The sequence below is a fragment of the Chiloscyllium plagiosum genome, unplaced genomic scaffold (genome assembly GCF_037043375.1).
Source record: "Chiloscyllium plagiosum isolate Xiang-an unplaced genomic scaffold, Cpla_swu_hap1 HiC_scaffold_24, whole genome shotgun sequence".
Classification (NCBI taxonomy): domain Eukaryota; kingdom Metazoa; phylum Chordata; class Chondrichthyes; order Orectolobiformes; family Hemiscylliidae; genus Chiloscyllium; species Chiloscyllium plagiosum.
Genome location: NW_028270162.1, coordinates 53,176,812 through 53,193,156, shown reverse-complemented (window position 1 = coordinate 53,193,156; position 16,345 = coordinate 53,176,812). Strand labels below are relative to the sequence as shown.

At 43.6% G+C, this 16,345-nt stretch overlaps 1 long non-coding RNA gene across 1 annotated transcript; it reads right to left on the bottom strand.

The window, feature by feature from the left end:
- Window positions 1–8,312: 8,312 nt before the first annotated feature.
- LOC122562486 (uncharacterized) lies at window positions 8,313–9,950 on the bottom strand. The gene is made up of 3 exons (XR_006315332.2): window positions 9,823–9,950; window positions 9,515–9,687; window positions 8,313–9,396 (listed from the first exon to the last, which is right to left on the bottom strand). It is a non-coding gene; the product is annotated as an uncharacterized LOC122562486 (long non-coding RNA).
- Window positions 9,951–16,345: the final 6,395 nt, after the last annotated feature.

Here is a 16,345-nt window from a genome sequence, read left to right as displayed (position 1 = left end):
ATTAGGGATGGCTAACAAATGGTGATTTAGCCAGCAACATCCTGTGAATACGGTAATTGTACCAGCTTCTACTGCTTCCTGTGGTAATTCGTTCCATACGCGCATCATCCTCCATATGAGAAAGTTTCCTCTTCGGTCCCTTTTAAATCTTTCCCCTTTTACCATAAACCTATGCCCTCTAGTTTTGGATTCCTCTACCGTGAGAAAAGACCTTGGCTATTCACCCTAGCTATGCCCCTCATGATTACATAAACCTGTATAAGGTTGATAAATCCCTCAGTCTCCGACGCCCCAGCGAAAACAGCCCCAGCCTCTCTCTCTATAACTCAAACCCTCCAACCCCGGCAACATCCTTGCTAGTGTGTTTTTTTTGTGAACCTTGTTCAAGTTTCACAAATCTGTCCCATAGCAGGGAGATCAGAATTCTAAAAGTGGCCTCATCAATCTCCTGTACAGCTGCAATATGATATCCCAAATCCAAATCTCCTAAGTCCAGGCTTCCGCAACACGCTTTCCTTAACTTTGCGAATGTTAAGGTCCTGGTCGCTGTGTATTCGCAACATGATAAACTTCATGAGATTTGTTTTCTCCAATTCCTTTAAAAGTAAAAGGTGAAGACGCTGTTCAATCGCTTTGAAATTCGCCAGACAAAATGTCCAACAGAAAAATTTACAGAAACTGTCCTATATTCTATATATAATGTTTATACTTCCGAAACCCTACCCTACCCCCACACCATCCCCAGCCGCTTTCCTTTAACTCTATCAAAGTAACATCCTAGACGTAGAGTCAGAGCGATCTCCCAGCACGAAATAAACGCCCTTCGGCCCATCAAGTCTCCTCCGGTCAAGAACAAATACCTAACTGTTGCATTCCTTGTGTGTTTATCTAACATTTTGCCACCACTACCCCTTGCGATGTCAATCTCACTTTTCCAAGCGTGTCCTGGGTAAATGATTATTGTCTGAAACCTTTTTACTTAGATTTATAAGGGGCCACCTTATTCTTAAAACCCTGTGTTTTGGTCTCCCTCACAATTGAAGTAGATTTGCTATTTCAAATCTGTCAACCACGTTTACTTTTTACCCTGTGGTTATCAACTGGTTGAGCTTCTTTTCTGCAGGAAAAGAGCAATATACAATGGTATTAACCAATGGCGATTGGGAAAGGCAGCATGCAGGGAGAACCACAACTGTGTTCGGTTAATTTGAGAACTCAGGGTCTTCTACACTCAAAGGAACCCAGTGCCACCATCGAGAGAGGTTCGGGAGGAAATCCTGATTGGAACCATCCCCATTCCTTTCTGCCGATCCTCGACATCCATTGAGTGTAATACAAGCTGCAGCCACAGTCTCCCGGTGGCGCTGCCGCTTGATAGAGTTGGCCGATGGTTGATTCGAGAGTAAAAAAGGTTCGAGAGTAAAAAAGGTGTACAGTGGAAACAGACCCTTTCCTCTAACTCGTCCATACTGACCAGATATCCCAACCTAATCTAGTCCCACTTGCCAGCACCCAGCCCATATCCCTCCAAACCCTTCCTATTCATATACTCATCCAGATGCCTTTTAAATGTTGCAATTGTACTGGCCTCCATCACTTCTTCTGGTAGCTCATTCCATACAAACACCACCCTCTGTGTGAAAAATTTGCCCCTTATGTCTCTTTCATATCTTTCCCCTCTCACCCTAAATCTATGCCCACTAGTTCTGGACTCCCCCACCCGAGGGAAAAGACTTGTCTCTTTATCCTATCCATACCCTCCATGATTTATAAACCTATACAAGGTCACTCCTCAGCCTCCGATGCTCCAGGGAAAACAGCCCCACAGGCACTCCCTATAGCTCAAATCCTCCAACTCTGGCAACATCCTCGTAATTATTTTCTGAACCCTTTCAGGTTTCACAACATCCTTCCGATGGGAAGGAGACCAGAATTGCATGAAATATTCGAAAGTGGCCCAATCAATGTCCTGTACAGCTGCAACATGATTGATCTCCCAACTGCTATACTCAATGCTCTGACCAATAAAGGAAACCATACCAAACACCTTCTTTACTATCTTATCTACCTGTGATTCTACTTTCAGGGAGCTATGAACCTGCAATCCAAGGTCTCTTTGTTCAGCAACTCCCCCCAGGACCTTACTATTAAATGTATAAGTCCTGCTAAGATTTGCTTTTCCAAAATGCAGCACTTCACATGTACCTAAATTGAACTCCATCTGCCACTTCTCAGTCCATTGGCCCATAAGATCAAGATCCCATTGTAATCTGAGGTAACCTTCTTTGCTGTCCACTGCACCTCTAATTTTGGTGTCATCTACAAATGTATTAACTATACCACCTATGTACACATCCAAATCATCTCTATAAATGACAAAAGTAGTGGACCCAGCACTGATCCTTGTGGCACTCCACTGGTCACAGGCCTCCAGTCTGAAAAACAACTCTCCACCACCACCCTCTGTCTTCTACCTTTGAGCCAGTTCTGTATCCAAATGGCTAGTTCTCCCTGTATTTCATGCGATCTAATCTTGTTAACCAGTCTCCCATGGGGAACCTAGTCGAACACCTTCCTGAAGTCCATATATATCACGTCCACCACGCTACCCTCATCAATCCTCTTTTTTATCTCTTCAAAAAACTCAATCAAGTTCATGAGATATGATTTCCCATGTACAAAGCCATGTTGACTATCCCTAATCAGTCGTTGCCTTTCCAAATATAAGTAAGTCCTGTCCCTCAGGATTCCCTGCAAGAATTTGCCCACCATTGACGTCACGCTCACCAGTCTCTAGTTCCCTGGCTTGTCCTTACCACCCTTCTTAAAAAGTGGCATCACGTTAGCCAATCTCCAGTCTTCTGACACCTCACCTGTGACTCACGATGATACAAATATCTCAGCAAGGGGTCTAGCAATCACTTCCCTAGCTTCTCACAGAGTTCTAGAGAACATGCGATCAGGTCCTGGGGATTTATCTACTTTTATGCGTTTCAAGACATCTAGCACTTTGTAATATGGACATTTTTCAAGATGTCACCATCCAATTCCCTACGTTCTATATCTTCCATGTCCGTGTCTGCAGTAAACACTGATGCAAAATACTCGTTTAGAATTTCCCCCATCTCCTGCAGCTCCACACAAAGGCCTTCCTGCTGATCTTTGAGGGGCCCTTTTCTCTCCTAGTTACTTTTTTGTCCTGAATGTATTTGTAAAAGCCCTTTGGATTCTCCTTAACTCTATTTGCCAAAACTATCTCATGTCCCCTTTTTGCCTCCTGATTTCTCTCTTAAGTATACTCCTACTGCCTTTATACTCTTCTAAGGATTCTCTTGATCTCTGCTGTCTACACCTGACATATGCTTCCTTCTTTTTCTTAACCAAACCCTCAATTTCTTTCGATATCCAGCATTTCCTATACCTACCAGCCTTTCCTTTCACCCTAACAGGAGTATACTTTCTCTGTACTCTCGTTATCTAATTTCTAAAGGCTTCCCATTTTCCAGCCGTCCCTTTGCCTGAGAACATCTGCCTCCAACGTAGAGTCATAGAGTCATAGAGATGTACAGCATGGAAACAAAACCTTTGGTCCAACATGTCCATGCCGACCAAATATCCCAACCCAATCTAGTGAGGAGAAAGTGAGGTCTGCAGATGCTGGAGATCAGAGCTGGAAATGTGTTGCTGGAAAAGCGCAGCAGGTCAGGCAGCATCCAGGGAACAGGAGAATCGACGTTTCGGGCATAAGCCCTTCTTCAGGAATGAGACTCAATTCCTGAAGAAGGGCTTATGTCCGAAACGTCGATTCTCCTGTTCCCTGGATGCTGCCTGACCTGCTGCGCTTTTCCAGCAACACATTTCCAACCCAATCTAGTCCCATGTGCCAGCACCCAGCCCATATCCCTCCAAACCCTTCCTATTCATATACCATCCAGCTTTCTTTAAAATGTTGCAATTGTACTGGCTTCCACCACTTCCTCTGGCAGCTTTTTAAGTATAGCTGTAATGTTTTGCCTAATACCATCAAAATTAACCTTCCTCCAATTTAGAACTTCAATGTTTAGATCTGGTCTGTCCTTTTCCATCACTATTTTAAATCTTATAGAATTATGGTTGCTGGCCCCAAAGTGCTCCCCCACTGACACCTCAGTCACCTGCCCTGACTTATTTCCCAAGAGTAGGTCAAGCTTTGCACCTTCTCTAGTAGGTGCATCCACATACTGAATCAGAAAATTTTCTTGTAAACACTTAAGAAATTCCTCTCCATCTGAACCCTTAACAATATATTTGGAAATTTAAAATCCTCTACCATAACCACCTTATTATTCTTACAGATAACTGAAATCTCCTTACAAATTTGTTTCTCAATTTCCCGCTGACTACTCGGGGCTGGATAATGTAATTCCAATAAAGCGATCATCCCCTTTGTAATTCTCAATTCCACTCAAATAACTTCCCTGGACGTACTCCCAGGAATATCCCCCCTAAGTATAGCTGAATTGCTATTCCTTATCAAAAACACCACTCCCCCTCCTCCGCCACTCCCCCCCTCCGCCACTCCCCCTCCTTTCTATCCTTCCTGTAGCATTTATATCCTGGAATATTAAGCTGCCTGTCCATCCCTGAGCCACGTTTCTGCAACTGCTATGATATCCCAGTCCCATGTTCCTAACCATGACATGAGTTCATCTGCCTTCCCTGTTAGGCCTCTTGCATTGAAATAAAACGTAGTTTAATTTATCAGTCCTACCTTGATCTCTGCTTTGTCCCTGCTTGCCCTGATTGTTTGACTCTTTTCCTTTCTCAACTGTATCAATCTCATATTGATCTCTTTCCTCACTATCTCCCAAGGTCCCAGCCACCCCCCACCCTCACCCCCAACCACCTTACTAGTTTAAAACCTCCCGAGCAGCTCTAGCAAATTCACTGCCTGTATATTAGTCCCCTTCCAATTCAGGGGCAATTGTCCTTCTCCTACAGGTCACTTGCACCCCAGAAGAGATTCCAATGGTTCAAAAATGTGAATCCTTCTTCCATACGCCAGCTGCTCAGCCACACATTCATCTGCTCTATCCTCCTATTCCTTCCTTCACTAGCACACAGCACCGGGAGTAATCCAGATATTACTACCATCGAGAACCTCTTTTTAAAATTCCTGGCTAACTTTCTATATTCTCCCTTCAGAATCTCATCCTTTTCCCTTCCTATGTCATTGGTTCCAATGTGTACAGTGACTGCCTGCTGGTCCCTCTCCCCTTTGAGAATATTCTGCACCTTCTCTGAGACATCCTTGATCCTGGCACCAGAGAGGTAACACACCTTTCGGATTTTCCACTGCTGGTCACAGAAACGCCTGTCTGTGCCTCTGACTAGTGACTCCCCTTACACAATTGATTGCTTGGAACCTGATGTACCCCTCATTACGTTAGAGCCTGTTTTGATACCAGAAACTTGACTGTTCGTGCTACATTCCCATGAGAATCCATCCCCCCCCTCCCTAAAACAGCATATTTGTTTGAAATGGGGATAGCCACAGAAGGCTCCTGCACTACCTGCCTATCTCTCTTACCTTTCCTGGAGTTAACTCATCTATATAATGGTATCTGCAGCTTTTCTCCCTTCCTATAACCGCCATCCATCACACCCCTTTGCTCCTGTCAATTCCTCATTGCTTCTATCTGTCACTGTGACTGAATCATTCGATAGGATTCGCAACCAATGACATTTATTGCAGATATAATCCTCAGTTGTCATCTAGCAAAACATCGGCCCCTGGGTAGGTGCTCTATCCTGGGGAAGACCTGCTGCTGCATAGTGAACTGACTGAGGGGCACTTAATATGGGAACTGGAAATGTGTTGCTGGAAAAGCGCAGCAGGTCAGGCAGCATCCAGGGAACAGGAGAATCGACGTTTCGGGCATAAGCCGTTCTTCAGGAATGAGGAAAGTTTGTCCAGCAGGCTAAGATAAAAGGTAGGGAGGAGGGACTTGGGGGAGGGGCGTCGGAAATGTGATAGGTGGAAAGAGGTCAAGGTGAGGGTGATAGGTCAGACTGGGGTGGGGGCAGAGAGGTCGGGAAGAAGATCTCAGGTTAGGAAGGCGGTGCTGAATTTGATGGATTTGACTGAGACAGGTGGGGGGAGGGGAAATGAGGAAACTGGTGAAATCCGAGTTCATCCCTTGTGGTTGGAGGGTTCCTAGCCGGAAGATGAGGCGTTCTTCCTCCAACCGTCGTTTTGTTGTGGTCTGACGATGGAGGAGTCCAAAGACCTGCATATCCTTGGTGGAGTGGGAGGGGGAATTGAAATATTGAGCGACAGGGTGGTTGGGTTGGTTGGTCCGGGTGTCCCAGAGGTGTTCTCTGAAACGCTCCGCAAGTAGGCGGCCTGTCTCCCCAATATAGAGGAGGCCACATCGGGTGCAGAGGATGCAATAGATGATATGTGTGGAGGTGCAGGTGAATCTGTGGTGGATATGGAAGTTTCCTTTGTGGCCTTGGAGGGAGGTGAGGGGGGAGGTGTGGGCGCAAGTCTTGCACCTCCTGCGGTTGCAGGGGAAGGTGCCGGGAGTGGAGGTTGGGTTGGTGGGGGGTGTGGATCTGACGAGGGAGTCACGGAGGGAGTGGTCTTTACGGAATGCTGATAGGGGAGGGGAGGGAAATATATCCTTGGTGGTGGGGTCCGTTTGGAGGTAGTGGAAATGACGGCGGATGATGCGCTGTACATGGAGATTGGTGGGGTGGTAGGTGAGGACCAGTGGGGTTCTGTCCTGGTGGCGGTTGGAGGGGTGGGGTTCAAGGGCGGAGGAGCGGGAAGTGGAAGAGATGCAGTGGAGGGCATCGTCGACCACGTCGGGGGGGAAATTGCAGTCCTTGAAGAAGGAGGCCATCTGGGTTGTACGTTTTTGGAACTGGTCCTCCTGGGAGCAGATGCGGCGGAGTCGAAGGAATTGGGAGAATGGGATGGCGTTTTTACAGGGGGCAGGGTGGGAGGAGGTGTAGTCCAGGTAGCTGTGGGAGTCGGTCGGTTTGTAGTAGATGTCCGTGTATTACCCTGGGCTTGACATTGCACTGCTTCCCATATCCACCCCTTCCCCCCATTGTCACTGCTCCTGTTGCTATCCAGTCCGCTCAGTTCACGCCCCAGACAAAACTGACCTTTAGGACCATCTCTGTACTACCGTCCCTACCTGGAAATCCCCTCTCTCACCCATTCACAGGAAGCTCAACTCCTAAGATTTAGAATTACGTTTTATTGTCACATGCACCCAAATACATGGGCACAGGAGTATAGTGAATGTGTAAAATGTCGTCATTTCCGGCGCCATCTGAGGTACAAAGGCACCTCGGTGCAAAATCTTAGGTGCAACGCAGAAAAATAAAGAAACAAAATTAGAAGTTACACATTACAGACCTTCTTAATATGAAGTAGAAAAATAAAGTAATAAAGAAATAAACGCAGTCCCTCCCTTGGCTAACCCCACTACCCAAATCTTCCTGTTTTTCCAGGATTCCTCCTTTCCCTCTGCCAGTTTCCCTACTCCGGAATTTCTGCTCTGGCCTCCCTCCCTCCCTTTACCCGGGACAGCCTCCTTACCTTGGACTCCTCACGCTGTGTCTGCCAGTTCTTAATCATGGATCTTAATGATTCCATAGAAAGGAACTAAAATCCCCTGTTCACTCCAACCCCAGCAAATTGACTATCTCATCCGCTGCCCATTTTGTATGCAGCCTGGAGTCTAAAGTTCCCTATTGATTGTACAGAATATAATTGGGAAGAGAAATGTTAAATTGCATTTTAATGAGCGTGCTGTGTAAATGAGCTCCCCACGCTGGCCTGAAATGAACAGGCTCGTTTCATCCCGCGGCTGGAAAGCTGAGTTTTGACCTCCGGCATGAATAAAATTCTCTTCTGCATTGGAGTCACGTCTCCCGGGAGCAGATCAAGGTTCGCTCTGGGTGTAAATCATTGAGATTGCAGTGCTTTGGAAGTCACACGCTTGTCAGAAAGTTAGGGCCAGGACATCCTGGGGAAACATGTCCTCACCACTCCACCGTTGACGCCGAGTGAAAAATTCCCTCACAGGTCAACCCATGCTCATTCTAGGAAGGCGGAGAAAGGGCCGTTCTTGTGGTTCTGTTCGACACTTTAAAATATTGAACGTTTTCGTGCAAACAACCTAAGACGAAGATAAACCGTTTCTGTCTCTTGGATATTCCAGAGAACTAGAACTGGAAGTGTCGTTGTCTTCTTCATTATCTACTTACTTCTGGCGTGGTCCATGAATTTTACACACTGCACTCCACAAATTGAGCTCATTTCCAGAATCATTATTTATTTAGCCTTTCACAAAAGTACAAATAATCTTCAACAAGAAGGCAAATCAACTTCCCATCCATGACAGAGTACAAGAGGGAGGCACCTGGAGAAAGTTCTCCTACCAAACCCATGGTTATTATTCCAGCCACTGGACATTTCATTAAGAACATCCATTGAGAAACTCAACAGCATTGTGAAACATTGGACAAGTATATGACATTGTATTGATGAGTAACTGCTTAATGCCCTTAGTAAACTACCCATTCTTCAACATGAAGAAACCTGACTGTAATTATTAGAGGGTTCCTGTGAATCTGTTTATTATCACCACCACGGGTGGTACTTAGAGCTAAACTTTAAGATCCGCTCCCATAAATGGTGAGATTAAGTGAAACCCCTCTTGACTAACTTATAAAACTGATCACGAGGACATTTCTGTTTAAAGTATCTGGAGTGTCAGGTCTGTTTGTTCTCACATTGTAAAATACATTGCCCAGTTTACTGGGTATCCTTTTTTCTATCAAAATACAAACTTGTACGTAAAGAGACAGATTTCTTTCAATCTCCAACGCACTTCAACAATAATCAAAATGGAGAAATTCCTCCTACATACTTTTTGTCGTTATTCCAACTACTATAGACATTCACTGTGAATATACAGAGAAATTATTAAATATTGTACAAATATTGCAATACACGGCTCCCATATGATGTACAGGTAAAGATCAGAAATGTTCATTTAACAAACTGACAATCTCCTTCAATATGAAGGTTTTAATCACACTGCTTCCACTTTGGAATACTGTTTTTCGCCAGAGTACATCTCTGGTTTTGTCTGTGTAATTTATCGTCAAGGTCTTTCCTTCTGCCTGTAAAATATCCATTCGTTATTTTGTAGCTCTGCCAGGTTGTCCCGATGTACGGCGCTGTTGAGCTGAACCCCAGGCCCGGCTCGCTTTACCTGAATGGAAAGTACACAGACCGTGTCTCGTCTTGGACAGAAGCCATTTAATAAATTCAGAATGAAAATCATTTTCTTTGAGTCGAACCCGCTGGATTCTCCAATACGAATCTCATGGCTATGAGTTAAAAGAAGAAGAACCACAAAATTAGTGATACACTCTGATTGGGGAACAGGAAAGAATTGTAAAGGTTTTTTTTAATCAAATGTTGTATGGAAGGGACACGGTGCCTTACCCGGGATCCAGCTGTTGCTTTTTAAGCGTTTTAGACAATCCCCCCCTCATTACCAGCCGGCTACCGCGTAAAGGCTTGAATCTGTCTTGGTTTCTGAATGTGTTTCCAGTCCAAGACTGCAGACCAGAGATGCATGCTCCTGTCGACCTCTTCTCCCGGTCGCCTAGAATTTACTGAAAAAGAGCAAACATTTTAGTGATTCAGGAAAACTCCCAAATATTCATGTAACACAATATAAACATCATAATGGTTTTAAAAAATAAATAGACTTCCAAAGTGAATCCAACATATTCTAAATATAATTTTACCTTATGTTGTTAGTTTAAGAGATTCCGTTTCCAAATTCTCTCTCCAAACGATGGTGATATTCTTCCAGGCACTCCGTGAACTCTTGTGGAGTGGAGCCTAAAAGCTCCTGTTTGTTGCGGTTCTGACCAACATCTCCGGTATTTATGGCTCCGAGAGGACAGGGAGAAGCGTGAGTCCGAGTTTCTTTGCGTTTCCCACACTCAGCAGCCAATCGCTGGTGTCAGAGGGACAATGGCCAAAGTGCTCTTTCTGAATGGGGAATTATCCACGCTGACGTTCCTTTGTACTGAATGCATGGGACCATCTGGAGAGCTGGTATGAGTCAATAATCCCGGGCCGCAGATTATGAGAAATTGAGACAAATTCTCCAACATGCCACCCAACACAGAGGTAAACAAAAAGCACATCTGTCTCCTCTTTAGCCTTCTGTGTTCAACAAACTGTATTAAAAATAAAATAAATTCCAGTCAAGATCATACAGCGCTGTTTGATCCATTAAACAGTTTGTAGATATTTTGAATGTTGAAATAATTTTCGAATGTTGAAGTGTTTCGAAGTGTGCCCTGAAATTAATTTTAATTGAAATATAACTTAATCGGTCAAGTTATTGAAGTTCACTATAGACACTGGAACAGCCTAGAGTTGAAGTGTGTTAAGATAATTTGTAACTAAATAGCTCACTTGAGAACATTTCTTTGTGTTTCCATATAATCCAGATTTAAGGATAAATTATTTGGAGTTTATTTTATTTTATCTACTGTGGTGTTGTTTTGACAACTCCTTCCCTTCTCGGTTAGATGTGTACACCAGGTAACAGCTCAGCGCAAGCCTGCTCGGTCACCTGAATACTGAGCCTTCGATTGATCCGTTATGTTGAATACAATTTCAATGTCCACGAATCATTAGTTTTTAAGAGCATAGCATAGTCGCTGCGTTGGGTCATTCTGCCATGGAACAGACAGCCACTGAATATATATTTTTAAGACGGAGATAGACGGATTCCTGACTAGCAGGGAAATCGAAGGTAGTCAGGAGTTGACGCCACATCATAACCATGGTCTTATTGGATAACGGGGAAGACTCGAGGGGCCCAATGGCCTTCACCCGTTCTAAGTCTTGTGGTAGTACGGTTGATCTGCTAACTAAACTCACCTCCCGGCATTATCCACATGTCCACAAGCATACACCACAAAATATATCCAACTCATGTCTATGAAAATACTCAATGACTGACCACCCAGGGCTTCTTGGATAGAAAATTCCAATGATTCGAACCTTTCAAATTAAAAAAAAAGTCCTCGTTTTATTGCAACGTGGTTGGCGCTTTATTTTTAGACTGGAGCTCTGAGTTCTGGATTCCACAGCTGGAAAGCATTTTCTCAGCATTTATCCTGCAAAAGTCTCAGAATTGTGAATGTTTCAGTCAAATCGTCACTCAGTTTTCTAAACTGGTGGAAATATGGGCCGAGCTTTCTCAGTCGCAGGCCAGCCTCTCTCATCACAAGAAGCAACCTCATGGAATTCTGTTGCATTCTTTCTACAGTAATGACGTTCTTCCTTAGATGAAGGGACTAAACTACACACTATACTAGGCCTACATTCTGTTCCCGTGTTTGTTCCTGTGTATATTAGTTTCGAACACAATCTTATCTACATTCCAGCAACTCATCTGCCACGCCGATATTGCAAATATGGTTTGTACAATGTGCATTAAGAGAAAAGACCCTCGTGATTAATATATTAACCTTTCTGGGAATGTCTCTAATTTCGCAGTGTTTACCCTGCGCTATTAGGGGTGAATAACTGCGAATAATCCCCATCGAAATTATCTGTCTCTTAACTCTATTCTCACTGATTCTCCTCCTTGTTTTATCTTAAGTCCTATCAATGTAAATTTCTCATCCATTATTATCACTGCTCTTAATTTCTTGTGAAAATTAAGAGCAGTGGAACATGTAGTTTCCAACCCTTGTCACTTTACGGCTGTGCCACTGTGATGGGGATTAGCTTAAACCGATTGATTCTGTCTCTGCTATTAATTGATTTCACTTGTTGCGAATGTTTCCCACCTTTAGATGTCATCCCGCTACCGTTGGCATTTTTGTATGATTCTCCTGGCACTCTCACTGGCCCTTCCTGACCCACCGCTTACCTTTCCCCATAATATGACCCCGATCTTGACATTTCATTTGTTGCGATTTCCCTTTCCTGAATCCTTTTATTTTATCGAAACCTTTCTGTTGCTTCAGTCACTGAATCTGCCAATACACTAGTTCTAGCGCAATTAAGAGAATCTAGCCCAGTGAAGCAAACTTGTTTTCCCCGAAGCACAGCACCCATGTCCCACACCACTCCTTCCGCCACACATTTATCCTCTTAACCTGCTTATCTGTATGTCAGTTGACACCTATCTTAAGTAACAATCTGGACAGCACTCCTCCTGAGGAAGGTTCTTGTGAATCACTGGTAAGGTCTTTACCTCCGAGTCAGGAGACCCAGATTCAAGCCCCAACCTTCTCCAGAAGTGTGTAGTATTACCTCCGAGCAAATTGGATCCTAAAAAGCTTTTTCCACCTGAGGTTCTGCTTTTTAAGTTGGACCCTAACCCCCTCAAACGCACACAGCAGAACATTATAGTGGGCGGCACGGTGGCACAGTGGTTAGCACTGCTGCCTCACAGCGCCTGAGACCCGGGTTCAATTCCCGCCTCAGGCGACTGACTGTGTGGAGTTTGCACATTCTCCCCGTGTCTGCGTGGGTTTCCTCCGGGTGCTCCGGTTTCCTCCCACATCACAAAGATGTGCAGGTTAGGTGAATTGGCCATGCTAAATTGCCCGTAGTGTTAGGTAAGGGGTAAATGTAGGGGTATGGGTTGGTTGCGCTTCGGCGGGTCGGTGTGGACTTGTTGGGCCGAAGGGCATGTTTCCACACTGTAATGTAATGTAATGTAAATGTAAAAAAAATGTAATATTCCTAGTTCCACTTATTCAAAGTAGACAATGACAACTGAATTCTGCCACTCACTCTTCAAGCTATTCTTGGCTCTTGATGAAATGTCTTTAATCCTGAAACTCTATAGACAACATAATCTTGTAGTTGCAGAAAACAGCATTCAACCCTTAATTTTAGTATCCTCTATCATATTTCTTTTCACTTCCCCACTCTCTTGAATGATTTCCTCTACCATGGTGCCACTATCAGTTTGACCATACAACTCAGTCCTGGTTCTCATCCACATTGATTGCAATTCTTCCTGTTGATAAATGTTAAGGCCTCCCGGACCCTATACCAATCAGGTTCATCGTCAAGATCGTCTTTCTCCGATCATTGACCAGCTGGAAACTCCTACTTAACCAAAGAGGTATATCGACCTCTTCAGATGTCCAAATATCTCTTCCCGTGTCTGGTGACACACAATGTTTTCAACTAGAATTTCTCTAGCTCGATCTATTTTTAAAACAGCCTTTGCAGATCTGTTACTGGACTTGATCTCTGCCCCTCTGACTCAAAGGTAGGAACACCTACACTGTGTCACATTATCTCCAAAGTAGCAATTCCACTGTTACGTTTCTAGAGCTGCCTCGGATCATAAGCATTCCACAAACATTAACCTGCCGCAGTCAGGATGCAACAGCTGCTCTCCCATGTCTGCATAGTCCCATTTGTTCGGCGGATTAGTTAATAATTTAGTGAAACAATAGCCCATTATATTTTCCTAGCTTATAGCCAAACGAAAAGCACGCACTAGCAATCGACATCAAGAAATGTAACAGTACCCTGTATCTCCTAATCGAATTGAACCTGGAGAAGCTGTGAAACGTAGCGGGAAAGTAAACGTATACACAGCCAGACAAAATTGTTTTAAGATAAGAAGCATTTGTTTAAAATGTATATAGATTCCAACAGCTTTTGACTTCATTATGACATATATTGCTGGACCGTTAACACTTACTTCTAGTAGAATCCTGAGAATCTCGTAGTATGACCCCCCCAGTACTGTAATTTCATTGCATGGTTTTGGTTTTAATGTTAAAGCAGCTCCATTTTATGATCAACCAATTTATTGTCAACGACCAGGCAACATCGATGTTAAGCATTTTAATGCTTCGACAAAACACAACATATTCCGCTTTCTGAGAATATGAACATTTTGGTTGTTACCAACAATTGATGGTAAAACTCTGGCCGAATGGTGTTAACATTTTTAAGTTCTTTCCAATTCTTTCATTAACTTTGTTTCAAATGTTGCTGGAACGTGCACCCAAATAGTTCATTTTGCTACTCCACCTTAAATTTCTAAAATGTTATAATCAATAAAACATTTATGTATTTTTTAAAAAAAAGATGTCGAGCTTTGGGCGGAGTCCGGTGGCTCAGTGGTTAGCATTGCGGCCTCACAGCAGCAGGGACGCTGGTGACTGGCTGTGTGGAGCTTGCACATTCTCCCAGCGTCTACATGGATGCTCAGGTTTCCTCCCACAATCCCGCCAGGTGAATTGGCCATGCTCAATTACCCATAGTGTTAGGGTGCATTAGTCAGGGGTAAATATAAGGTGGGGGAATGGGCCTGGTTGAGTTACTCTTCGGAAGGTCGGTGTGGACTTTTTGGGCCAAAGGGCATGTTTCCATACTGTAGGGAATCTACTCTAATCTAATCTAAAAGCCTCGTAGGTGGCATCCAGATATTTTAAAGTGAATATTCAAATACTCCCATAAAATGGAGGCAAAATATTGCAATTGAAAAGCTGGAAAAGGGGGAAACCGAAAAAGAGCCGTTAAAAATCCAACAGGTCGGGGAATACGTATTGAGGGCTAAACATAGTTAACGCTTCAGGGCGTCAGTTAGAGCTGTAACAACATCTGAGCAAGTACAAAGGTCAGGGAAGCGGGAGGTGCAAAGAACAATAGGGCGGCTTTTAAGAATAAAAGGGATAATGATCCATGGCAAGGGGAAATAATAATGGGACAAGTAAAGACACAAAACAAGAGTTTAGTGGCAATATAAGTGAAGATAGCATAATTATCATGATTTCAAGATAGGATTTGAATTGAAATTCTCTGGATTTTTCTTCAGATCTCTGGATTGCTAGTCTAGCAATTTAATATCTAGACCCTGAAGTGCGCAGGCTGCAATGTTGTGGTATACCAGGCTTGATTGCTCTTTTATTCATCACCGTTAACATTAAAGACTCGTGTTTTAATGAGGAGAACTGGGAAAAATTAAACAGATCGTGAGGATCTGTTTTAGGAAATACGCGTGCAGCGAAAACATTATAGTTCAGAAACATGCAGAATAGAGAATTAAAAATTAAAAAAAGACGCTAAGCAATATCGGAGTTCGATGTGATTTCGGCTACGGGAAATTTGGAGACGATAGTTGGAAAAAAAATCAACCTATACTGAAAGAGTATAAATATTTTGAATAATCCAGGTGGCAAAGTAATAGAGCCGAAATATTTTGTCATATTCACAACGTAATTAGAAGGATGTGAGTGAGCTTCGCTGGTTTAAGCATTCAGAAATCCTTACTGTGACTGTATGAAAGAGCAGCTATCATGAGGATTACTGGGCACCCTCATTACTCTATGTTTCTATCGAGCCAATATTGTGAGACAGGATACACATATACATGAATCCACCAATACCAAAGGAAGGAATTACTGAGGGGCACAACCAGCCGAAATATGAGTAGACTGCACTCCGTGTAAAGAGGCAATGCGACTTGAATGCTAATATATTCGTACAGTGACCAAACACAGCACTTTAGATTAGACATCTACAGTGATACGATGCGGATCATGGGCTTTCTAAAATACAGTGCATTGTGCCATTATGGATCGTTTCCTGCTGTACTGATTTGTTGGCCTAATTTACAGAATAGTTCTCAGAATTTGTATTACATAGTGCGCCAAAAGGACTAAGTGACAACAGAAAAGCACAAAATATCTGCCTTCATGTTTCATTCACAGATATGTAATGGCCATGATCAAAGCGCCTCGATAATTGCTTCAGTCATTGCAACCGCTGCATGGATCCGCTGTGAATATACAAGTACTTCCTAGAGCAACAGTGTTGCTGTTGCAGAAATCAGACCACATGATGTTGCCTGTATTAGAAACGGTAAATTCCCCGTTAGTGATGCCCCTCTTCAACAACTTTTCTGTGAAATTGAATTCGTCAACTGAAATTGAATTGTGAAAAAACATCACCGGGTTACAGGGCTATTTAACTCAGCATTAACTTCGCTGATTGTAATGCTGTCACTGTTTTCACGCAATGATCACACAGTGTGCAATGTGTACTAGCGAGACTGAAGTCACTTTCACTGAAGGTTTCCTCATACTGCTCTTTCTCTACGCTAGTCTGGTGGAGAGTCACAGATTGGCAGTCCCGCGATTTCATGTGTTTTTTGGAGTTCCCACACTCGGGGTCCAATCGCCTCTGCCGGGTCACCGACTCTTTGCAAACCGTTTACAAAAGCAACAACATCTGGCCTGCACAGACGACACATTCGTTCCCTCT